This window comes from Cnephaeus nilssonii (assembly GCF_951640355.1).
Source record: "Cnephaeus nilssonii genome assembly, chromosome: 15".
Lineage (NCBI taxonomy): Eukaryota > Metazoa > Chordata > Mammalia > Chiroptera > Vespertilionidae > Cnephaeus > Cnephaeus nilssonii.
In genome coordinates, this window is record NC_137086.1 from 36,107,413 (window position 1) to 36,134,509 (window position 27,097).

Consider the following 27,097-nt stretch of genomic DNA (forward strand, 5'->3'; position numbering starts at 1 on the left):
GAATGAAATCATGAGTGACCTTTGAAATATTTTTAAAATAAAGCACATGCTTTACTTTTTGTTTGTGTTGAGGGATTCTAGGTTGGTGCTTTAATAATCTTTAATTTACATATTGTGGAATTTAAGTGACTGGCAGGTGGGTATGGTAGGTGTTCAGTAATGTATTTGAATAGGGATTAGGAAATGGAAATATAGTAAATTAAAAGGAGTGTGGGTTCTGGAGTCAGATATTTCAAGCCTTAGCTCTTTCACTTATAAGCTCTGTGATCTTGGTTAGTTTCTTAACTTCTCAGCCATAATGGTTGTTGTGAGGATTAAGTACTTAATTTTAATGAATATTAGTTTTTATAATTATTGTCATTGTTATCATGACCAGCATTAAAGTTCTATAATATATTGATAACAGATTTTAATATGCTTTGCAGCATATATTTCCTTCCCAAGTCAGCATATTGTATGACGTTGTTTTATATCTCAGTGATAAAAGGATTCTTACACTTTTTCCAGCACTAACTAGGCCATTTTTAGTCTGAAAGATGTGGGAAGCTTGGGAGGGAGGTCAGGTCCAAGCATAGCAGGTGGAGTTCTGATGGCTGGATATCAAGCCAATATCATGTTGAAGGTTCACACATGTTAACAACACTCTGGCTTTTCTGTAGTGATAGATTTGAACATTATACTTTGAATAGCAACTGAAGTTTTAAAAACAAACAGACTTAGACTTCTTGAAATTAGTTACAGTTTCAAAAGCTAGCTTTCATTCTCACATCAGGAGCTTCTCCCCAATGTATGTTCTTTTAGTTTTCAATGCTCATGGTTGTGTTATACATCCAATCTAAAGTCTGTTTGTTAAGTTGATGTATTAAAGAATTAAATTTGGGTTGTAATTAATGGTAAAGTGTGTAAAAAATGGTAACTTTATATTTGATTAAAAAGGTGTTTTTACAACACAATTACTCTTAGGATAGGGAAGCTCACCAGTTCTAAGTTTCTGAAGAATAGGTTATGAACTAACTAACCTACTGAAAGGTGGAAGTAAAAAAAAAAAGCTATATGATATTCTGTGTTATATATTTTATAAAGGTGTTTTAAATGTCAATAGAGAAATATTAAAATTTAAATTGAAAGAGATGTAAAATGGATCATGAGATAAAGGGGTATATTTTGAGTTATCCTTTTCCTTTGGAGGTATGTGTTTCTCAAGTCAGGAAGTATATTTGATATCCTTTTAATGATATTTATTAAAGCTCATTTTGTTCATTTGTATATTTCTTACTCAAATAGTTGAAGTTGCTAGAAATGTGACTGTGAGGTAAAATGGAAAATAAAATATATTAGCATTCCTTCTGTACAAATGTTTATTAATGAATTAGACTTATAAAAATCCAAGAAACATAATATAGATGACTTTGAACTATTATTCATATTGTTTATAAAACTTAGAAAACCAACATTTTTTTGAACTATTACTGGAGTTAAATTTTACTATTCCATTCAATGATTCTAAAGACCTTAACTCTGAGTTATGTTGTGGGTAAAACACTGGACTTGTGGAAATTCTCAGCCATCATTATGCTTTTTAATAGCATAATGTCTCTTGACTCTCTGCCTCATATTATTATTTGAAAAGAATACAATTTTCTTTCTCCCCTATCATAGTATAGAGAAAACATGAACTTTTGGTTGGGTTAGAATTGAGTATAAATCCTGATTTTGTATCTTCAAAACTGGTGACCTTTAGTAGGTTATATTCTAGGACTCAGTTTCGTCATCTAAAAATAAAGTTTTTTTGTTTACTGACCTCAGAGAACTTTTCCTAGGTTTGTGTCTTTGTTTTAGTTGATAGAAATATTTTTATAAACTTTTTGAAATTACCTTTTTGTAGATCAAATTTTTGGTTTTCTAGTTCATGAAGAATGAAATATTTAAAATAATTATCTAGTATACCATTTTGGAATAAATTAATATCTCCCTAATTTATATCTTTAAAAATCCATATCTCTATATGTATTTTCTGTATGCTTTTAAATCTGGAATGGAATATGAGTATTGTTGTGAGTTACTTATTCTGAATTTTTTAGCACAACAGTTTTTTCCCTCCTACTTCTTGTTTTTATAATAGCTACTTTCTATGCCAGATTTTAAAAAAAGAAAATTAAATTGTGTGGGTGAAAAAGGTGAAGGGGAATAAGAGATACACCCTTCCAGTTATAAAATAAGTCAGCATAGGAAATAGAGTCAATAATATCTTAATAATCTTGGTGCGATGACAGATGGTTACAAGATTGATATTAGTCATCACTTTGAAAGGTATGTAAATGTTGAATAACATTTTTTGTATTCAACATAATATTGTATGTCAACTGTAGTTTAATTTATTAAAAAATGGAAAATTGAATTACGGTATAAACTTGCTTTTCATGTTGAGAAATATATTAGCCATTGTAGCAGAAATCTAATTTCTCAGCTATGGGTATGAAAAAAGTATACCCATCTTTGAAGAGGTAACAAAACTTAGGGAAATCTAGGTATTGAAGATCTAATTTGAAGAAAATTAAAATTAATCACAGTGTTGGAGGGAGGCAGTTTTTCAGCCATCAATAATGATGACAATAATTAATAATGCTTGCTAGGAACCCAAATTCAAGAAAATAACATTTATTAGATGAATTTCTTATGATTTTACTAGAAGCCCGATGCACGAAATTCGTGCACGGCGGGGGGTTGTCCCCCAGCCCAGCCTGTACCCTCTCCAATCTGGGACTCCTGGAGGGATGTCCGACTGCCCGTTTAGGCCGGATCCCTGGGATCGGGCCTAAACGGGCAGTCGGACATCCCTCTCACAATCCAGGACTGCTGGCTGCCAACTGCTTGCCTGCCTGCCTTCCTGATTGCCCCTAACCGCTTCTGCCTGCCAGCCTGATCACCCCCTAACCACTCCGCTGCCAGCCTGGTTGATGTTTAACTGCTCCCCTGCCAGCCTGTTTGCCCCCAACTTCCCTCCTCTGCCGGCCTGGTCACCCCTAACTGCCCTCTCCTGCAGGGTTGATCACCTCCAACTGCCCTCCCTTGCAAGCCTGGTCTCTCTCAACTGCCCTCCCTTGCAGGCCGGGTGCCTCCCAACTGCCCTCCCCTGCTGGCCATCTTGTGGTGGCCATCTTGTGTCCACATGGGGGCAGGATCTTTGACCACATGGGGGCAGCTATATTGTGTGTTGCAGTGATGATCAATCTGCATATTACTCTTTTATTAGATAGGATAGAGGCCTGGTGCACGGGTGGGGGCCAGCTGGTTTGCCCTGAAGGGTGTCCCGGATCAGGGTGGGGCTCCCTTGGGGCGTGGAGCAGCCTGAGTGAGGGGCCTGTGGTGGTTTGCAGGCCGGCCACGCCCCTTGGCAACCCAAGGGGAGGCCCTGGTATCTGGAATTTATTTTCCTTCTACAATTGAAACTTTGTAGCCTGGAGCAGAGCCAAGCCTGCTGCTCTCTCCGGGGCGGCAGCCATCTCTGTGGCAGTTAATTCACCTACAATTGAAACTTTGTAGCCTTAAGCGGGTGAGCCCGGCCAGGGTGTGCGGAAAGCTTTGCTTCCCCTGTTGCCACCGGCAACCCTGGCCTGCTCTCTCAAGCTCCATTCTGCCGCCATTTGTTTGAATTTGTTTACCTTCTATAATTGAAACTTTGTAGCTTGAGTGGAGGCTTAGGCCTGCAACGGCTATGGAAAGCTTGGATTGCTCTGTTACCTGGGAAACCTTGCTCACTGTGGCTGTAGCCATCTTGGATTGTGGTTAATTTGCATACTCGCCCTGATTGGCTGGTGGGTGTGGCTTGGCTGGTGGGCGTGGCTTATGTAGTGGGGTGATGGTTAATTTGCATATTACCATTTTATTAGAGAGGATTATTGGCTTATAGGTGTTTTTATAGCAAGTGTTTTTTCTTAGAGACAATATGGGATTTGACCTATTTTACTAGCACCATGTTTATTTTTTAAAAGAGTTGTTAAAGAGAGAAAGGTAAATAGTAAATACATCCATTATCATATTTACTTACATTGTATATAGTCACCAGACTTCGGAGGTATTATGAAATTGCTGTGTTCTTAATACACGGGAAAAAGCATGAATGTACGTTATAACCAAATCATTTAAAATATATTAACTTAAAAAAGAATATAATAATTTACATAATTTAAATTAGAATAACTATCATAAATTATGATCTATCTAATCTCAAAGGATGAGGTCGTATAATTACTGGTAAACCTAAAACAAAACAAAAAGAAAAATAGTGTATTCTTATCTGGAAAATAGACAGGATTGGGCAGGAACCTAATTTCTTTCTGCCTGGACCAACTCCTATATAGTGAGAGGCATAAATGAATTTTGAGAATAGTTTTTTTCTTTCCTATCTGGGTATTAAATCTTTTTATGTGCTCTGGAAAATCTAGGTCAAATATCTGAGATGCCAAACAGGACTACTGCTTGGATAAGTAAATTTAACAGGGGAAAAGTTCTGTTCTATATATGTCTGTATATACCACAAAAAAATTTTTTTTTACATAATGCCTTTTGTGTAATAGGTACTCAGTAGATATTTGTTGAAAGAGTGAATGATTATAGTTAACTGTTAGAAATCCTATAAAGATAATTATTTTTAAGGGAGGAATTATAGCTCTTCCTGTAAGCATCCTGAGGTGACCTCTGAAAATGGTTTGCTATTCTCTTGACCCAGAAAACCCCACAAAACCATGCAAATCAATGGTTCAAATCTTTGTGTTCACTTTAAGAACACTCATGAAACTGCCCAGGTCATCAAGGGTATGCATATCTGAACAGCCACCCATTATCTGAAGGATGTCACTTTACAAAAGCAATGTGTGCCTTTCCGTTATTAGAGTAGTGGAGTTGGTAGATGTCCAGGCCAAACAGTGAGGCTGGAGTTGCAGGGTCAGTGGCCCAAAAAGAGTGCTGAATTTTTGCTGCAGTAGTTAAAAATGCGAAGAGTAATGCTGAACTTACGGATTTAGTTTAGGTTATTTGGTCATTGAGCATACCCAGGTGAACAATGGTCTGAAGATGTGATGTAGAATTTACAGAGCTCATCAGTGGATTAATCCACACATGAGCTCTCCCTGCCATATTGAGATGATCCTGCTGAAAAAGAGCAGATTTTTCCTAAACCAGAAAAGAGATTGCACAGAAGAAAAAAAAAAAATCCTTGAAGAAACGAAAACATACAGCTAGGAGTAAATTCTGCATCAAATAAATGCTAATAAAAGTAAAGAGAGAGAGGGTGAGAGATTACCTAAAAATCCATCAATTGTATAGAAGAAAAATTTAAAAAGTAGACTCCTGTGGCAGCGAGATAGTATGTGAAGGATCTCATTTGCCATTACATAGAAGTTCTTCTGATCAACCTCTACTTAATTTACATAGATTACCTCATACTTCCCATGCTGTCAATAAAACATCCTGGTTTTAATCCCACATGTGTCAACATGGTTAATAGGCTACTACTTCATTTAATTGACCAACTCTCTGTGCCATTCAGATCATTTAAGATGGATTCTACTATAAATGTATATTAAACAAGTCATTCTCATGAGATCTGTCTGTGTACTCATCTATAGGATTAAATAATGGCTCTTAGGTATTTTCTTTTAAACCAAAATTCAGTATATGTAGACATTACATTTTTCAGGTAGTAGCTGTTTGCTTTACAGTAATCCCCCCTTACTTACAGGGGATATATTCCAAGACCCCCAGTGGATGCCTGAAACTACAGATAGTATGGAACCTTGTACATACATACCCAAGATAAAGTTTAATTTATGAATTAGGCAATTTCATGGATAAAAGATTCATTTTTTTCAATCTTAGCATACATTTTTTATGGTTTTTTTTTTTGGCTTTTTTAAAGTTAAGAACTTTCACCTTTTCAGTTAAAGGAAGCACTTACAGCTTCTGTTTGTTATATCTGCCAGCATTACTAGTTTTACGCTTTGGGGCCATTATGAATAAGCAAAAGGGTTACTTGAACACAATGTTGCAATATCTCTACAATCTGCTAACCTAGAAGACTAATAAATTACTAATGGGCAGATAGCCTATACCAGTGGTCGGCAAACTCATTAGTCAACAGAGCCAAATATCAACAGTACAACGATTGAAATTTGAGAGCCGAAAACCGACTTCTGCACATGGGCCACGACGTTTCAGTCGCACTGTACGTGCGTGTCCGCACGTGGTATCTTGTGGAAGAGCCACACTCAAGGGGCCAAAGAGCTGCATGTGGCTCGCGAGCCGCAGTTTGCCGACCACTGGCCTATACTCTGGACAAAGGGATGATTAACTCCCTGGCTGGATAGAGTGGGACAGCCTGAGATTTTATCATGCTACTCTGAAGGGCATACAATTTAAAAGTTATGAATATTTTGGGAATTTCCCATTTAATATTTTGGACCACAATTGACTGTGAGTAAATGAAACCTTGAAAGTGAACTGTGGATGAAAGGGACTATTATACTTGACATTATCTAATGTGTTTTTAACCTTTCAAATAAACGAACCAGTATTCATTCATTTATTCATTAAGTAGCAATTAATTCACTGTGCATGTATTTTGTGCTTGGCACTGTTTTAGGCTGGAAATACTATAGAGTGGTATATAAAACATGAATAAAAATCTTAATGGGGCTTACATTCCTTTGTGTGTGTGTGTGTGTGTGCGCGAGAGAGAGAGAGAGAGAGAGAGAGAGAGAGAGAGAGAGAGAGAGAAAGAGAGAGAGAGAGAGAGAGAGAAGGAGAGAGAATAAAAATTATTGTCTGAGAAATATGTACTATGTTAGATAACATAAATATATAGTGTATATTACATGACAAACATATAGTATGTTAGTAAGTGCTATGGAGCAAAAGCAGAGAAGCTATAGATAGAGATCTCCCATTTTATTCTATGGATATAATGAACCTTCTTATTCCTTGTAAAGAGAATTCAGGCATGCTTATCAAATTAATTTAAAATATATTAAAAATTTATTAAACAAATATTGTGAGATGTGAGAAAGTTTAAAAATAACCTTGGGAGTCTATATAAACCTTTTTTTAGGTTGCAGCTCCCCTCTGTGGTGAATGATGAAATTGACTCTCGTCTGGAGAAATAATTCTATTACTGTAACAATAATATATTACAAATGTTGTGCTCTGTCTTACATTTTAATATGCTTCCACATTATGTACAGAAGAACTAGTAAATTTCAAAGGACTGAAGTTCGTCTTTTCTTGTAAAATCTGCGTTTTGTTAAAGGTTTTTGGTAAATTGTCATGACACTGAAAAGTGTTATGACACTTTGAATGGAAATATTAGTACCTTTCTTTTCCTTGTACAAACAATAAAAAACATTTTAAGTTTTTGCTTAACATAAAATATCCCAATAAAACATAGAGGTTATCAAAGCATATTACCCTAACAAATTTTTGAGCCCTTACTGTATACCAGATATTATGTGGAATACTTTATACACATTATCTCATTTACTCATTACAATAATTGTGAATCAGGTATCAATATCCTTATTTTATAAAGAAAATTACTTAGGTTAAGTAACTTGCTCAAGGTTATATAGCTAAGAAGTCAGGATCTTATTCAGTTTTGTCCTTCTTTATGCTCTTTACCCTTTACTTCTGTGCAATAACTACTTCCCTTAGTCACAAAGTTGAAAATAATTTGAAATTATAGAATCATAGATATTTTTTAATCGTCTTCTTTAGTGAGAAACCTGTGAGGGATATATGTATTAGATTAGTAAAGGTAGTCTTTAATTATTGTGCATTTTCAGGCTAAAAGCTATTGGGATTAATTACTTGACTGCTACTAGACATTACAAAATGGAATCCCAGAATTTATCAGTTCCTAGAATTCTGAGTTTTTTTTCTCAAAGCAACCTTCTAACCTCTTTGTGTAAATTGAGATAATGCTGTCTTAGTCATTTTGGTTCTTTTGTTTCTGGTTACAGAAAAGATTTCCCATTTTTTCTGAGCTTTCTTCTTTGAACCAGAAAGCTACTTTTACATAAATGATTTTACTCCTGCTAGCTTTGTAACTTTAGATGAGTTATTTAATCTTTTATAGCCTCAGTGTACTCAGGTATGAAAATTATGGTATAAATATCAACTCCATAGGTTATTAAAGATTAGAAATAATGTATATAAAGCATCTAGTTCAGTAATGGGTAATTACTTTTATCATTTTAAAGGAAAGGAAGCTAGATTTCCAAATTTATTGTTGTAGGATTTTAGTTTTCCACTCCTTTATATTACTTATGCCTCTGAATGATATCTAGACTTGATCATTATCTTAAATGAATGACAACTTACAAACATCTCACTTAGATTAAATTTAAACTTAAAAATATTTTACTCTTTCTAAAGTTTTCAGCTTTTGATAGGATAGCTTCTCCATGTAAATTTAATCCAAGAATAAGAACCAGTTTGTTTTCTGAAATTAAACAAGTGCTGGTAATTTATTAATATATACCTCTGGGCCTGACAGTCTGTGTTTGTGTTTATCTGTTCACAGTATGACTATGTGAATGTACTTCAAAAACAAATATGAGTTTTAAACTATCATTTATTTTGGATTATTTACCATCCATATCCCTATTATTAGTACAGATCATCAAGAATAGATACTATAAAATAACATGTTTCTTTTTTTTACCTACTATAATATAACAATGTTTGTTCACCAGGTAATTGACATTGTGGGTTTTACAAGGTGGGGGGCAAAAGTAGCTTTACAGATGTGAGCTCGCAAAACACAGAGTTTATTCTTGTATTTATTTATTAATTAGAGGCCCAGCATACAAAATTGTACGGGTAGGGTCCCTAGGCCTAGCCTCCAATCTGGACCATCTTCTGCCCGTTCGCCAGTACCCAGGCTGAACGCCGCCTCCGCCACCTGGGCGGGTAGGTCACGGGCGCACCCCACAGCTTCCATCAGCGCCACAAGCCCCAGCGGCAGTGGCGACGGCGGTGGCGCCTGCGTGAGTGGCCCTGAGCGGGCAGCGCGTTCCATCAGTGGCCAGCCAGGTGCATGCGCATGGAGGTGAAGTCGCCAGCACCCACTTGCCCAAAGTCCTGAGCCCCCAAGCAGCTGCACACGCATGGAGGTGAAGTCGCTGGCGCTCGCTTTCCAGCCGGCCTGAGCCCCCGAGCAGCCGGGGATGAGCTGGGGATCCCAACGGCCTGACAGCCAGTCCAGTCCTCCCACCACCCACCCCGATTCCCCTGTTCACCATCGCTGCTCCATCAGAGCTTACGGGCCAGGGGGCGGGACCAAGAGGTCAGCCATTCTGCCCACTCACCAAGCCCCAATCCCGCCCCCGCTGCCACCCACCCGCTTCCCCGTGGTTCCGTTTGCCTGCGGGCGGGGGGTGAGGGGTGGAGAAGTGGGGGAGGGGAGGGACCAAGAGGTGGTCAATGCACCTCATGGTGACTGTCGAGCGGTCATTCTGGTCGTTACACTTATGGTCCCTGGCCTTTTATTATAGAGGATTATTGTAATTTTTTTTATACAGACAACTGTAAACCTACTTTTGCCCCATCATGTATTTTATTTTTATTTTTTCATTGATTTTTAGAGAGAGAAACATCGATTTATTGTTCTACTTACTTATGCATTCATTGGTTGATTCTTGTATGTGCCCTGACTGGACACCAAACGCACAAACTTGATGTACTGGGACATCACTCTAACCAACTGAAATACTTGGCCAGGACCCCAGGCTGTATTTTAATGTGAAATCATAACAGCTATATTTAGAAAACAACAAAAAAAATTTCTTCCTGGTGCTATATTCAACTAAAATCAGAACTAGTGTATTTGTAAATTATATCCATAGGTCTTAGTTTTAAAAATCTAAAAATTTTTATTCTTAGATTTTTTTGGTTTTTGAATAAATAAAAATTCATACTGATGAAAAGTATAAATCTAAGTTGAATTCATTCATTCATTTATTTTGCAAACATTTAATGTGCATTTTCTATATGCCTAGACATTTTCTTACTGTTGAAGATACAGAGTCAGCTAAGACTTGCAGAATTTTGATTCCTATATAAATATTCCCCTCCTTCCCATATTTTGACTTCTCTGAAATTGGGATCATCTTACATTTTTGGTGTTTCACAATTATAACTGGAAGTGTTTTATTCTTTCTTAGCACTATCTATATAAGAGGCTAATATGCTAGGTGTCCCCTCTGTCTGGGTAATGACATCACATAGCGATGCCCAGCTTCCTCCTCCTAGAGACGACTAGCTGCCTTGCAGTTTCTTCAACCCAGGAACATGATTAGCTTTATAGCCAGGTGCAAGCACTTTACACTGTAACCGAATGTCTGTGAAGCATTTTCCTGTGCCTCATCTCATTTGATCCTCACAGAAGTCCTGGAGTAGGTAGATAGGAGACTCGGTGGAATCCTATTTACTTTTTATTAGCTGAAAATGGAGATTTAGAAAGCTTAGAAACTTGACCCGACTGAAAAGAAGTAAGAAATGGTGGACCTTGAAAATTACTTCAGGTTTTATCATTGCACAGAATATAGTCAAACACTGCTGCAGTTAAATATTTTACCCTTTATTCTCCCTGCGTGATCTACAGTAATAATCTGCTTCGTGTTGATATTTACTGCTGTGTTGCTCACAATTACCTGAAAGAGAAGTTGGGCTTCTTCACTGGGCTGGAAAAAGTTTAGCTAAATCAGAAAGCAGGTCTAATTAAGCAAGTTTATTCTCTATATATAAAAGGCTAAGTTGACTCGCACATGCGTGATACATATAAAGCTCTCGCTGGTGCCAATTGCACATGTGTGTTTCGATCTGTCATTGTCAATCATGAATTTGGTTGACACTTTTATTATAAAGAAAGGGGCGAATAGTGATATTAGAATATTTCTTCTAATTAATTTCCTTTCAATGTGCACGAATTCGTGCACCAGGCGACTAGTATAAAATAATGGCACATAATTTAAAAATCATGGAAGACTTATATTTGATGGAAGTAGTAGCCTGTCCTCCTAAAGTATATAAACTAGTGAGGGTGTCATATATGTAAAGAAAGAAATATAAGAAAAAAATATCCTTAGGGGCTGCAAAGAAAGGCAAAGTCAAGAAAGACTTTCTGGAAGAAGTGGCTGCAGAGCTTTGGAGTTATGCAAAAAAGGCATTCTAAGCAGAGGAAAGAAAGATCAGGTAAGGGCAATGGTGAATTTAGAGTAGTAACCATTCTTGATGAAATAATTGAGAGGAAGAAAAAAAAAATCGGAACCAACCAAAACAAAACATGAGCTCCTTACCAAAGATGAGTAGACCTCTATTTTTTTTAACTGTTAACCCAGTAGATTTAAAAATAGTCTTATGATTAACTTGAGATGCTGTGACATCCTTAGAGGAGATCACTGGAGTTTCAAAATGTGTTTTCTTGGGGCCAGCTATTCTGTCTTTTCCATTGTTTCTACATGTGAACAGTAAAATGGGCAGTTTGGCTCTCAGTGTGTTTATTGCTATTCATTTGATCTTACCTCCAGAAGCCTTTTAAGTGGATAAGATAGGATATTAATTATGTTAATTCCAAGGTAATACTATAAATCCTCCTCTTTTTTTTTTCTTTTATTGGATTATGTTGAACAAGATTGCTTATCCAACCAAATTTATCTGGCAAGATTATACCAGGAATAGAAATAATATAATAGCTCAAGCAATACAATGTAAATAATATAAAAATCACATGGCCCTATTAAATTTAAGTTTGAATATTCCTCTGAACTCAAATCAGTCTCTTAATCTCAGAACATTGTATTCTGATAAATTACCTCAACTTTTTCTTTCAAAGGAAAAAATATAGATATAAATGTTGCTTTTTATCTTAAAAATTTTGTTTTCCTGTGTCCTCTTGGCCAAGGAATCTTACTCTGATGGCTGGTTAAAGAGTGGATATCTTTTTTAAGACTATACGTTACGCTTTCTTCCATTTAAACTGGTGTAGCTTTACACCAAACTAAAAAGATTTTGCACAGTGAAGAAACCATGAACAACATGAAAAGGCAACCTACTGAATTGGAGAAGATATTTGCAAATGATACCTGTATAAAATGTATATTTGAGTTAATATTCAAAACATATATATTTAAAACCTCATATAAATCTATATAAAAAAAATAAACAGTCTGATTAAAAAATGGGCAGAGAACCTGAATAGACAGACGTTTTCCAAAGAAGACATCCATGTGGCCAAAAGGTATAGGAAAAGATGCTCACTATCACTGATCATCAGGGAAATAAAAATCAAAATCACACTGAGATATCACCTCACACCTGGTAGAATGGCTATTATTAAAAAAAAAAACAACTAACAAATATGGTGCAGATGTGGAGAAAAGAGAACCCTTGTGCACTGTTGGTGGGAATGTAAATTGATGCAACTACTATGAAAAATAGTATGGAGGGTTCTCAAAAAATTAAAAATACAACTACCATATAATCCAGTAATTTCACTTCTGGGTATTTACCCAAAGAAAACAAAAACACTATTCCAAAAAAATATATGCACTCCTATGTTCATTGCAACATTATTTACAATAGTCAAAATATGGAAGCAACCTTTGATAAATGAGTAGATAAAGAAGATGTGATGTATATCTACAATGGAATATTTTTCACCCATTAAAAAAAAATGAAATCTTGCCGTTTGTGACAGTATGGATGGACCTAGAAGGTACTTTGCTAAGTGAAATAAGTCAGACAGAGAAAGACAAATCCCATATGATTTTACTTACATATTGAATCTAAAATAGTACCAAAACAAATGACCAAATAACCCAAAACAGACTCATACAGAGAACAAACTGATGGTTGCCAGAGAGGGGGGGAAGCCTCTCATGAATCACCACTTTTCCAAAGGTCCAAAGGGTGAATAGTACATACAAGAATACCACAACCTACATCTCAAAAATTAGAAGCATTCCTTCTGCATGTAACCAATACAATAATTTATGAGTACCAATCAGAGATGGCCCAGCTTTTTTAGGGTAGGACATTTGCCCTAATATAGCCCTAGTTATAGCCTACCTATTATAATGTTGTACCTGCTAGAAATATGACTCAGTAACTTTTTGAACCTGATTAATCCCTGTTGACATTTTTTCTGTGAAAGTGATACTGAATGGGTGGAGAGGAGGTTCAAATTTCTATTAAGAACATACTGTACTACACCATACACAAAAATAAACTCAAAATGGAGAAAGGACTTAAAAGTAAGACAGAAAGCCATAAAAATCTTAGAAGAATCCATAGGCAGCAAAATAGCAGACATATGTCATAGCAATATCTTTACCGATACAGTTCCTAGGATAATGGAAACTAAGGGGAAAATAAACAAATGGGACTACATCAAAACAAAAAGCTTCTGCACAGCAAAAGGAACCATCAACAAAACAAGAAAGCCCACTGCATGGGAGAACATATTTGCCAATGTTACCTCCGTTAAGGGTTTAATCTCTAATAAGGATTCTTCTGGAGGAAAATTCCATCCCCTCTATTCTCAAAAGACCCTTTGGCTTTGAAGAAAATAATGAAGAAAAATAAAAAGAAAGGTGTGCCCAAGAATGATCATATGTGCTATGAGCCTGGCAGAATTCTCAAAATCCTAAGATTTCTTTTTATAGCTACCTACTTGCTTCTGTATTTAGTTTTCCATTTTCATCTTGCCTCATGTCTGTCATTTTTTTTGGTTAATTATTTGTCAGTTTTATTAGAGTATGTTAATTAGAAAAAAGCAAATTTTCATCTTTAGATCCTACATTCTAAAATTCCTGATAACAGGAAGGGACGTAACATGGATTAACATCTAAAGTATTTATATATAATGCAAGAAGCTCTGTGAATAAATAGTAAATTAAACTACTGCATGTTAGACAATTTATTCTATGTAGTAGCTTACTTTGTAAAATGTCCTAGCTCACAAATTTAAGCAAGAGTTTTACTTTGCAGCAACGAAGCACTGTTTTTATACTATTACAATGAGTATGCTGTTGGGTAGTCTTTTTATTGGACTTTCTGACTTTTTCCCAGTTCATTATGTGGAGATGCATCTTCATGGATGTTAAGCATACCTTACAGATCAAGCAAGTATGCTAATACTATAAAATTTCACTAAAGTCTTAGTTCCCATAATTGCTTATTCATTTACTTTTTATTAAATGAATACTATGTGGCAGATACGTGGTAGTGATTGAGAGTGTAATAGTGAAAAAGATGTGGCCCCTGACTCCAGGTATCCTACAGTCTGTAGGGAGGTAAAAAGGCAACCACTAAGATAAGAGGAGGTATAGGCTGTTAAATGTGTACATATAAAGAGTACCTAATTCAATCTTGGTGTGTTAGGGGAAGTTTTCCAATGAAAATGATTTATAAGTTGAAACCTAAAAGATAAAGTTTTTACAATCCTTTCTCTGTAACCTCAAAATCCAAAACTTCTATCATCTAAAGATTCTTTTAAAGTTTATTTTTTGGAAATTTGGTTCAAATTCATTTGGTAGCAAAACTTGTCCTGACTGGAAGTGAGGCTATTTATAGTATTTATTCCACTTAGAGTGAAAGTTTATTCATTTTGCTACAGAAATAATATGCTTGATTATGGGGTGTTGCCTTAGACCTCAATGGGAGTGTGCTGTAATCTAGGCACTGTAATATAGGCATAGGTACTTTATTGCCTTCCTAAAATCCAAATAAGAGATTTCAGATAAGAGATTAAGTACTCTGATTGTCAGCTGCAGGTGACTGGATTATCTTGAGCAGAGGTAAGAGAGATTGTGGCTCCTTTGTGGACCGACATATAGTTCAGTGAATGACTTCTTTGAATATTTTATCTTAAAAAGAGTAATTCATTTTTCTAGGGTTGTAGTAATTTACAGCCATTTAGTGGAATTATATAATTAAGGAATTAAAAATTCACTATATAATTGCTGTGAATCTACAAATTTACATGGTCCACATGATGGATAATAGTGGTAAATAACTGTTGATGTGAATTTTAAGTCAACATTCACTTAAAGTCATCCATGTCCTTTTTTAACAATGCAGATACCTGGATGGGTCCCAACTTGGACCGACTGAATTAGAATTCTGATGCAGAAAGGAGGTGGCTTTGAGAACATTAAAGTCATCTACTTATGTATTTTTGGCAAATTAAATATTTGGAATATTGAGGGGGGGGTGGATGACTGTATAAAACAGTTTTATGTTATGAAATGTATTCCACTATGAAAATAATTTTGTGCCCTAATACTTAGATTATTAAACAGATGGTATACTTTATTGGGATTTATTAGTTTACTTTTCTTTCTAAATTTATTTAGCTAGGCTGATGTGATATATTAACTTTAAGACCTTATTTCACCTCTTAAAATGAAATTAAACATATCAACTGATAAATTTATAAATTTTATAAATAATGTTTGATAAGTCTTGTTAAAGAATACAAAATGTTTTCACATAAATAACTCATTTAATCCTTTAGAAACCTCTCTAAAGTGGACATTATTATAATCTCTTTAATTCAGTGATGTTATATGACTAGCCCAAGAACACATAGAAAACAGCTTAGCCTGGTCTCAAAATGAAGTTTTTAGACTTTGAGGCCCATGCATTTTACCGTTTATTAGCTTATTAAACATTTATTGTCCTAGGCACTGTGTTCAGAGTCTACCTGTACTGATTAATTACTACAGGGAATGCACATGAACATCCATACTCAGATACTGAAGTCTGGTTTGAGATATACACACATATAACAGGAATCAAGTGATATATACTATGATAAATGTATAACAATAGCTGAAAAATATAATAGAAATGAGAGGTAGATAAGTTAATGTAGATTAAATTAATCAGATTGTTTATGAAGTAGATTTTCAAACATGCCTATGTTTATCCCTAGAGGTGTGTGTCAGTTTCCATCTTTCTGCATTATAAATTTTCTTCTCTAATATATACTTTAAGGTGTTTTTATGACATCTCCACGGAATTATTTCAGAAAAAGAGGCAAAAGTAATGAGAATTTTAAAGGTGAAACATGAGTTCAAAGAAATGCCATGTCTTGATTGAGCTGCTTCTGGTTATACTTCCCAGGTATGCATCCTAGTCCTTTACTGTTAAGGGTAATTGAGAAGAAAAGTTGGAGAAGCATTAGATAGGGGGGGAAAATAAGGCTTTGGGCTCAATTAGACCTAGATTTGAATTATATTTACTAACAGTATAAATTTGTACTTTATGCTTATGTATCCTTTCAGAACTTCTAGTTTTTCATCTGTAAAAGAGAGATAATTTTTAAAAATATTAGCTGGCATTAGAGATACTTATTAAAGACATAAAAAGCATCTAGCACAGTGTTTAGTATATAGTAAAAATTCAATACATACTAATTATAAGTGGCAGAGAGAGACTTTACAAATGAGGTGAAAATAATAAGCGTGGAAAGAAAACTTGAGGAGAGAGTAAGAAAATCATGCAATAGATTAGGTTATAAAGGAACAGGTCATGGAAACTTTTTTTTTTAACCCTTTGCACTCACTTGCTTTTTTCTCGATTCCTTTATTCTACTCGGGATTTAATTTTTTAAATACCCCAGATTTCACAAAGCGCGGCAGTAGAATAAAAAACTGGAGTTTCTTTTCATACAAACTTATTTATTTGGATTTTTTTATATTTCAAATTATTGATACATTCAAAGAGTAATTTGCACTCGACATCCGAGTGTAAAAGGTTAAATCTTTATTTTTCAGAGTATTACAGATGTTCCTCTTTTTTCCCCCCATAGCTCCCCTTCACCCAGTTCCCACCCCACGCCAGGCCTTTCCCCCCACCCACTGACTTCGTCCATAGGTTTAAGCTCTTTGTTCAATCTCTTCCTGCACCACCCAAAACCCCTTCCCCCCGAGAATTGTCAGTCTGCTCCCTTTCCATGCCCCTGATTCTGTTACATTCACCAGTCTGTTCTGTTCATCAGGTTTTTTATTCATTTGATTTTTAGGTTCACTTGTTGGTAGATATGTATTTGTTGTCACTTTGTTGTTCATAATTTTTTTATCTTTTACTTTTTCTTCCTCTTCTTAGTGAATACCTTTCAGCATTTCATATAATCCTGGTTTGGTGGTGGTGAACTCCTTTTGCTTTTTCTTATCTGTGAAGCTCTTTGACCTTTAATTCTAAGTGATAGCTTTGCTGGATAGAGTAATCTTGGTTGTAGGTTCTTGCTGTTCATCACTTTGAATATTTCTTGCCACTCCCGTCTGGCCTGCATAGTTTCTGTTGAGAAATCAGCTGACAGTCATATGGGTTCTCCCTTGTAGGTAACTAACTGTTTTTCTCTTGCTGCTTTCAAGATTCTCCCTTTGTCTTTTGCCTTTGGCATTTTAATTATGATGTGTCTTGGTGTGGTCCTCTTTGGATTCCTCTTGTTTGGGGTTCTCTGTGCTTCCTGGACTTGTAAGTCTACTTCTTTCACCAGGTAGGGGAAGTTTTCTGTCATTATTTCTTCTAATAGGTTTTCAATATATTGCTCTCTCTCTTCTTCTGGCACCCCCATAATTCTGATGTTGGTACACTTGAAGTTGTCCCAGAGGCTCCTTACACTATCTTCATATTTTTGGATTCTTTTTTCTTTTTTCTTTTCCGGTTAGGTGTTTTTTGCTTCTTCGTATTTCACATCTTTGACTTGATTCTTGGGATCCTCTAGTCTGCTGTTGGATCTCTGTATATTATTCTTTATTTCAGTCAGTGTATGCTTAATTTCTGATTGGTCCTTTTTCATATCCTTGAGGTTCTCACTAAAATTCTCAGAGGTTTCTAGAAGATTCTTGAGTAACCTTATAACCGTGGTTTTGAACTCTATATCCAGTATTTTGCTTTCATCCATTTCTTTCATTTGTGACTTGTTTCTTTGTCTCTGCATTTTGGCTGCTTCCCTGTGTTTGTTTCTATGTACTGAGTAGCTGCTAAGTCTCTTGAGTTGATAGAGTGGCCTTGTGTGGTAGGTGTCCTATAGGGCCCAGTGGCTCAGCCTCCCCAGGCACCTGAGGTGGATGCTCTTGGTGCACCCCTTTGTGGGCTGTGTGCACAGTCTTGTTGTAGTTAACCCTTGATTGCTGTTGGTATCACTGGGAGGAATTGACCTCCAGGCCAATTGGCTGTGATTACCAGTTGTGTCTACACTGGAAGATCTGTTGTGCAGGAGGCACCATTATGGGGCAGGACTTGCTTCAGTGGGGCTTTGGTGCTTACTGAGTCTGCCTCTTGAGTGTGTCTCTTATGGATATGAAGAGTTGTAATCCGGTATGGTCTTACTCTGACCACTGGGTACACTGGCTCTTGGATCTTTAAGGAGGTGCAAGGTCAGCCACTGTCTGGGACATAATGCCAGCAGAAGCTACAGAGACATCTTCAGATTCCTCCTCTTTGTATGGGGTGTGGAAGTGCCCAGACAAGGCCCAGCTGTGAAGCAAGGAAGGCTGCTGCTGCAGGGCCTTGGGCCTTCTTTTGGAAGCTCTGGGGCTCTCTGACCCAGCTGCAGTTTGACAGGTTTTAGGCGGAGAAACGACAGGCCATTCATATGCAAAAGCCATTGCGCACAGCTTGGGTGGGGTTTAAATTGGGTGGGGCGGGGTCTCTGGGAATCACCAGGGCGGAGCAAACAGCAATGGCTGCCAGTCAGCCCTGCACTGGAGAGGTACCTGGGCCCCCGTGCAGGAACAATGATTGCTGCGAGCACCTCTGAGAGAAAGCCGCCCTCGCATTCCTGTCTTGATGCCAGTCTAGTTTCTCCCCGTATGTGTCTGGATCCCCCAGAGTCTCGCCCAGAACTGGAGTTCAGAGCAAAAGGGTGCTTGTATCTCCCTCCCGATTAAAAGGCACATCCAGGTGCCAGCACTTTCCGTGCCTCCGCACCTCTTACCAGTCTCAATGTGCTTTCTTTACCTCTCTAGTTGTGGAACTTCTACTCAGCCAGCTTTCCTGCGGTTCTGGGTGGTAGTAGTTCTGCCTTTTAGTTGTAATTTTGATGTGGTTGTGAGAGGCAGCAAGTATAGGTGTTTACCTATGCCGCTATCTTGGTTCTCTCATGGAAACTCTTGAATACCAGATTTGGAAATGAATATGCTTAATCAAAGAGCTGGTCTTTATAAGCAAAAAGGTTTCAGAAAGAGTATATTGAAGTATAGAGTCACTTACCCAGCCATTTGGATTTCTGAAATCATCTTTCCCTGAATAGTCGGGCAGCACTGGTGACAGATGCCACAGCCAGCTTGCTATCTCACCACACAAAGGCTCTTAACCTTGAATCTTGGGACCCTTAGGAGTTCTTACATGGCTGTACTTCAGAGGATTGCGATCTCTTTAAAAATGTCAGTGAAAGTTTGTGTATGAACGTCTTTTAAAAAAATCAGATTTTCAATGAATTGTTGCCCCAAATACTTTAAAGACTACTGGGTGTATTTTATAATTTTTGAAAAATAAGTGTGGGACATAATGCAAGCAGAAAAACCTCTTCTCACGAGAATAACCCAGTTTTTTACTGTATAACTTTAGGTAGTAGTGATCCTTTTATCTTACTTTTTAAAATCTATCCTTTTTGTATACAGCAAATGGAAGGCACTAGCATATAGCCCCAGTTAACATTTTTGAATAATATTTAATTTGTTAGAGGTTTAAATTAATGTATACATTTCATCAAACATACCTTAAAACTAAAGGAAGTAGAGCAATAGCATAATATTTTTACATTGTAATAGATGTTTCTATTTAAAATTAATAGACTAGAAATAAATTATTACTGTATCTCCTACAACTGTATGTCCTTTGAGGTGAATGTGACTTGACTATGAGGAGACTTATGGGAGTTAAGGAAAATAACCACAGCCTTGTATGTTCTAGTTTCTAAAAACTAAAAAATAGTCTAAACTTTATACTGAATGAATTTGAAGGCATATAATTTGTATGGCTATTATTGAGTCACAGTAGTATACTGCAGTCTGTCTTCTGAATTGCTAGAGCCATTTAAATTATTATTCTTACTTCCTGCTAGCTACCTTTAAATGAGTGAGAAGAAAAGATAACCAAAGTTGCTTTCAATTCTGTTTTTTGCCAACTTGAGGAAGGAAGCTGATAAACTAGATAGTCAGCTATCAAAACAAACCTCTAATACCATGCTAGCAACATTTAAAACCAGCAGTATATTTGAGCAATTTTTTACATATTTATTCATAGAAATTCGCAGTAAAAGATACTATTGCATACAAGATGTTATGAATCTGTATGTGGCCTTTTTTACCCCTAATGAAAAACAATAGAACAGAGACTTGGAAATTGTATTACTGTAGGGTTCTAATGACATGCCACACTTTTAAAAAAGTATTTGTAAGGAGAGGAAACATCTGGAAGTTTTTCTTGTTGCCTTTTTTGTGATCCTGCCATTAAGATGATGTGCACAGACTGTCCTGATTTTAGGCCAAGATCCTCTGTTCCATGTGGTTTAAGCCTTCCAGCTGAGTGAAGTGAGGCCAGTGGAGTTGGAGGCAGGCATCTCCTCCTACCTCCATTATGCTCCATCTCCATCAGTTAAAACTCATTTGACAAATACAATTCAGCTGCCTTTGAGCCAATCCTGGAACTCGTAGACTCAGAGTGAGTCAGCTGTTTGAGTCCAAAGCTGTGCAGTTAGGCATCTTGGCTGAGCTAGACAAGAAGCCAGTATCTTAGTCTTGATACATAAGGCTTATAGCTAGGAAAACTCTAGTTTGGGAGATGAAAGTAACAAATATTGTTTTCCCCGAGCACTTATCTTAGTGACAGGCTCTAGAAAGCACCATGATGTAGAAATTAGACATAGATGAAAAGTTTTGGAAAAACCTTCAGAGTTCCTAACAATGAGGATAGGAAAGGAAAGTACATATCTCTGACTTTTCCTTGGTTATGTTGTGGTTTCAGGATTGGGTGAGGTAGACATATGAGCCCCCTTGTCCCAATGTCATGTTCTCAGTTAAGCCCTTACCTGACAGTCGGGGAGCTGCACATTCCTTCCCCAAATTGCACGATTGAAATCTTGCTGAAAGTTTTACTGAGTAATGGCAGGCTAATTGCTGCTAGGTTCACTTGGATATCCTTGTACTTGGTGTTGAACCTGCTTACACAATTAGATGCTCAAGATTGTGTGCAAGGAATCCTTCCTTTCAGTTAATAAAACTTAGTGTTGAATGTCTTAAATGAAAAAGGGAATAAGAATACTTTTTCTTACATTGATTTATAGTATTTTTTAAACTTTATATTTTAGGTTCTTATTAGGAAGCAAATTTAAACATATTTATTGAGATAATTCACATACCATAAAATTCTCCCATTTAATTTAAATTCAATATTATTTTATATTAGTTTTAGGTGTAAGCATAGTGGTTAGACAATCATATACTTTATAAAAGTGTTCCTCCCAATATTTCCAGTACCCACCTGGCACCATACACAGTCATTACAATACAGTGCATGAAATTCGTGCACAGATAGGGTTCCTAGTGGATGCCGCCTGCCAGCCAGGGCCTCCCTTCCCCTGGCTGCCTGCCGCCAGGGCCTCCCTTCACACCTGCCTTGGCCTGGAGCTGCCCACTCACCTGCTTCACCATCCTGCCGCAATCCCACTCTCGTCAGGGCCTATCCGGGCCGGCAGCGCCTCCACTGCCGCCGACTGCCAGCGCCACATCGCCAACTCCCGCCATGTTCCGCGCTGCCCCCTGGTGGTCAGCGCACATCTAACTCCCGGTTGGTCGAACTCCCACCTGTAGGGACAATTTGCATATTAGCCTTTTATTATATAGGATTATTAAATATATTCCCTATGCTGTACTTTACATCCCCATGACTGTATTGTAACTACCAATTTGTACTTCTTTTTTTTTTTTTTTTTTTTTACAGTTAAGAAGCTTGTGTGCTGCTTCAGGTCCTCTTGAATTTATTTTTTATTTATTTATTTATTTATTTAAATTTCTTTATTGATTAAGGTATCACATATTTGTCCTCATGCCCCCATTCCCATCCCACACCCCTCCCCACACATGCTCCCACCCCCCTGTCGTCCCCAACCGCTGGTTAGGCGCATATGCTTGCACACAAGTCCTTTGGTTGATCTCTCCCCTTTCCCCCCACCCTCCCCTACCCTCTCTCTGAGGCCCAATTTGTACTTCTTAATCCCTTCACCTTTTTCACTCAGTCCTCCAACTCACTTCCCCTCAGCAACCATTAGTCTGTTCTCTGTGTTTGAGTCTCTTTCAATTTTGTTTGTTTATTTTGTTCTTTAAATTCCATATGGTTTCTAGTATTTTTATGTGGCTTGCCCTAAAATATTTTAAAACTTTCCCTCCATGCTATAAGGTCCTGTAACACCAGTTCAGTCTTTTCCAGGGCATCTGACTTCGTGACCAAAATAAAACATAAGAATTAAACTTTTTTCTTTCTTTCTAAACTACATCATCCTTTCCTCATCTGCCAGAGAGCTGAACTCATTTTTTCTGATCCTTTTGCTTGTTGTTAACATGATGTATTTCACTTCTTTCAAGGTTGTGAAATAGAGCCAGTATTATTTGATTTGTTTCATGCAGCCATGCGTAAGGTCTAACAAGGAACCCAGTAGTTGGTATGAGAATGTATTTTCAGACACTTAGAAAAATTTCAGTAGTCTTTTAGTGGCAGTTTGTTGTTATAAGCAATGCAGGTTAAAATCTGCTGACTGTTCTCCAGAACTCAATGATCATTTTCTGCTACTTGTGATCCAATTTAATAGGTCAGATTGTAGGCAGTTATTCACAGTTTCTGTGAGTCAGAAAGGGCTTAGCGAGGCAGTTGTGGTTTGGAGTCTCTCATGCAGTAATCTGCGGTGTTTGGGGCTAGAACATGACACAAGAAGGCCATTTCTTCAATGGCAGTTGGACTGTTTTTGTGAAGACTTCAGGAGTGACTATTCCAGCTCTCCAAGTGGAAGTTGCATCATCTTTTCTTACCTAGCCAAGCTAGTTTCTTCCCACACTCTTAGCTACAAGTCAGTCACAAACCTGCCCAGGTTCAAGGGGAGGGGAATTAGACTCCACCACTTGATGAGAGAGTGGCAAGGCTCTAGAGGAAAATGTGGTATGAAAAATATTTTTGTAGCTAGTCTGAAACAGCTTTGTAGAAAATAATTAATGCTATCATATAGATCTGTAGGTTTGCCTGGAATTTTCTATTCAATTTAAATCTTGTAAAAATCAAGTTAGCTTTTATGATTTAAGATCTTATATCTTGTCTCCTCTGAACTTGAATAATTTGCTTTCTCTGCAGTAGAATGAAATATAAAGTTATGAAGATGCTTTAAGCCTGTGTGTGAGATTTCCCTGGTGCAGGACGGTTCAAAGCAGGAGTTTAGTCTGCTCTGCAGAGTGGGTCATTTGAATTACATGTTATCTTGTGTGTGTTTTCTAAGAGCAGTTCTAGATTCCTATCTTCAGAACTCTAAATGACCCCTGTAGCCTTTTGAATAGACTGTTGAAAGTTTTCTAAGTGTCTGAAAATACATTCTCATACCAACTGCTACATTTCTTGTTAGACCTTAGGCATGACTGCATGAAATAGATCAAATAATACTGGTTCTATTTCATAGCCTTGCAATTTTTCATTAGTATTAGGGATCAGATCTGAAAAGACATTGTCTTTCTTTAAAGTATGTGCACTGTTATTGCTTATTTTAAAAAATAAGCTCCTATCAATCTAGTCATGAATTTTGATTGATAAATTTGTTTAGTTCCCAGTAGTGCTGCCATGCTTGAATTGTGGCTAACAATTTGATAATCTGCTGACATAAATATTAATCCTAACTGTGGCTCTATAAAATTGTACTTTATCAACATATTGTGCATAAAAGCAATCCCTGAAAGATAGAAAATAAAGAACAAAAGTTAATATGGATAGTTCCTTATTCCTTACCCCCATTGATGTGTTCTTTCATAGAGGAGTGACAGTTTGTCTATATTGAAGAAAGCCTATCTGGAATAGTCATTTAGTGTAATGCTGTTTAGAGTATTATAACCACTTGATGGCACCCTTTGATTTGGTACAAACCTCATTAGCCATACTATACTGCAGTATAGTATTTGTAATGGAATAACACATAAGAACTAAAGACTGCAAGGTATCTGGTTAATGTGGAGATGAAATGAATGTAACAGCAAGGCTAAGCTTTCCTGACCCTTCATGAGAGAATAGATGAAAAAAGGAAGAATAAGCTATTGTGCCAAAGGGAGATGATGAAATTCAAGATCCACACACATAATCTCTGGCTCAGCCTCTGAAATGTTAATCCCTGGGTAGAATTATTTGAGCTATAGATTGCAATTTATCATCAAAATAGCATGTGTCAAACAATACTTTTTATATGTGTGGTGTTTAGAACTATCCAATTTTAATATAAAATGGTTCACAGAGCACTGGCTAAATATTTAAGTGTCAACTCTTTAAGGTTTTGATTTTTGGGGATGGAGTGGAATGGTTTCTTTACTTCAAAATACTAATTGTATTTTTGATTGAGGACTGTTGGGGAATCTTTTTTGCTTTTCTTTTAGTGAGAGTTTAGATTTAGTGTCAGGAGAAATAGTTTTTAAAGAATGCCTCTTGTTAAATTAAGTAGTTTTAAATTGTGTTTTTTTTTCACATGCTAAGAATATTTTTATAATTATAGAATAATCTTGTAGTAGTTTTATGACCTTGCTTAAAAATACTCCACTTTATAAAATAGTATACTTTTTAAGGGTTATATGGACATTTCTATTTCAATATTATCTAAAATATTTGTAGATTCTTCTTAAATTATCCCACTTCTGCCCACTAGGGAATGCTGTCATAATTAGTATGTGTTTGTGATATTTCCTTCTTAGAAATAAAATTCTCTCAATTAAAAAAAATCTATATTTTAATAGTGTAGGTCGGGGGAGGGTATTATATATGTCTACTAATCTATCATTCAGAGCAACAATCATGTTATGAGCTTTTCCTATATAAAAAATAAATCAAACTTTTGTTTTAAAAAATATCAGAACACTTTGCAAAATCTAGAAGCTTGAAAATTCAGTTTAACTATATACTTTTCCTTTCAACTTTATTATGCTTATTTTAAGAGGCATCTTTTCCTTCCTTTAATTCAGACAATTATTTTTTATTACTAACAAATTATTTTACATAACTTTGTATTCAGATTTTGTGTACCTGTTTCTGAAGGTTCACCAGCTAGGTGATCTCTAACAAAATCCTATATTTAATGTATACCCAATTGATCATAGAATTTCAGTACTTGATTGCAAATGTTGAAGACATGCTGTGATCCTGTATTAGATGCTGCAGCACAGATCTATGAAATATCACTCAACTATGCTTGGATAATTCTGTCTTGTCCTATTTTAGCTCTGACGACAAAGAATATTTGATTTTGTAGTGGTGGGGAAAGAAGGTGGGAGGGATCACTGTGAAAAGAAGATGAGCTATGGAAATAGCTTGATTTTGACAGCTTTAAGTGATCCTGAAAGGTTAAGAGTGAGACCCAGAATCACATCTTTGAAGACCAGAGGTTGTGCATGTTTGAGGCATTGCTTTGAGTCAAGGATAGCATAAGAGTAGTACTTAGTGCCATCAATAAAAGTGTTCTAATGAGACTGAGCAGTCTCCTCCCCGGCCTGGGCCCTGGTCAGGGCTTGTGCAGGAGGCAACCAATCAATGTGTTTCTCTCACATCTGTGTTTCTTTCTGTCTTTCCCTCTCTCTGAAAATCAATGAAAATCTGAGGATTATAAAAAATAAAATGTGACACTTTCTCAACCTAATGTTATAAAGGAGAGGCAGTGCTTCAACATGCACTATTTCTGATCTTCATAGGTATGACTCTGGATCTCACTCTTAACTCTTCATGATCACTTAAAGAAGACAGCTGCCAAAGTCAAGACTGCAGTAACCTTTTACAAAGCCTACTGGTTCCACACAGTGCCAATGCATGCATCTTCCAACCCACTGCACTGGCAGTCTCACACCCAGTTGCCAAATATGGTGTTCCAGCCTGGTGCCTTTCATCATACACAAAACTGGTCAATGTCCAACTTTATCCAACCACCTACACTAAATCCAAAACCTTGTGATGCTGTCACAGATGCCTGTAGGGTGGCACTCCTGCACATTTTTAAAAAGATGAGATTATAAAAACTATTAGGAAAAAAAACCCTTTGTCATGCCTTATACCTAAAGTTTGTACCTTCTTTAATTTGCTATAGGATGTTGGCAAACAAAGTTTGGTGGGAAAAGTATATTTTATATTTCTTGATCTTCCCACATCCTCCTAGTTTTGTAGGTCTTATTAAATAGGTTTCAATGGGCCAGTCTTTGAAACACGGCCCAGAAGAACATTTTATTTCAACTGTAGCAATAGTGTACATTATTGATGAATGACCTTTACCCTGACATAGTGTTGTCTTTTGACATTGACTGGAATAAGTGAAGAAATTTCTCCTTGGCTTGATTTGTATTGGCAGAAGAAAGCAAACAGAGTGGTTTGTCAAGTTGCTAAAAATGTCAAAATATAGTCCTGGGACAATCTCTAGCACAAAGGTGTGTGTTTTTTTGTGTGTGTGTTTTTAAATTTTTTCTTTTGTTTTTTAAATAATGTGTGGGTGGTTGGATGTTCTTTGGGAAAAAAACACCACACACCTTTGAAAGAAAATTGAATTCCAGTAAAACCTATATCAGATTAATAATAGGAAGTAAAGTGTTTGCCTTCATGTAAAGTTGTATTTTATTAGTCAGGTGCTTGTTGGTGACATGTTTATACATTAAGCCTTTAGAGAATTTCACAATTTTAGAGAAAATAGTGTTAATTCATATAAGTATTATGTGACTGGTAATGTGTTAAAAGATATATGGCTGTTTTCCTATGCACACTTTTGTTATGTTGCAGTTTTAATGATCATTCATTTTAACTCATTCTAGTTTCTACATAT

The 27,097-nt window shown here is 36.5% G+C and overlaps 1 protein-coding gene across 11 annotated transcripts in view; it reads left to right on the forward strand.

Moving 5' to 3' along the window:
- The window catches only part of EHBP1 (EH domain binding protein 1), a 415,903-nt gene that overhangs the window by 144,203 nt on the left and 244,603 nt on the right, over positions 1–27,097 (forward strand). The gene's annotated exons all lie outside the window — the stretch shown is intronic.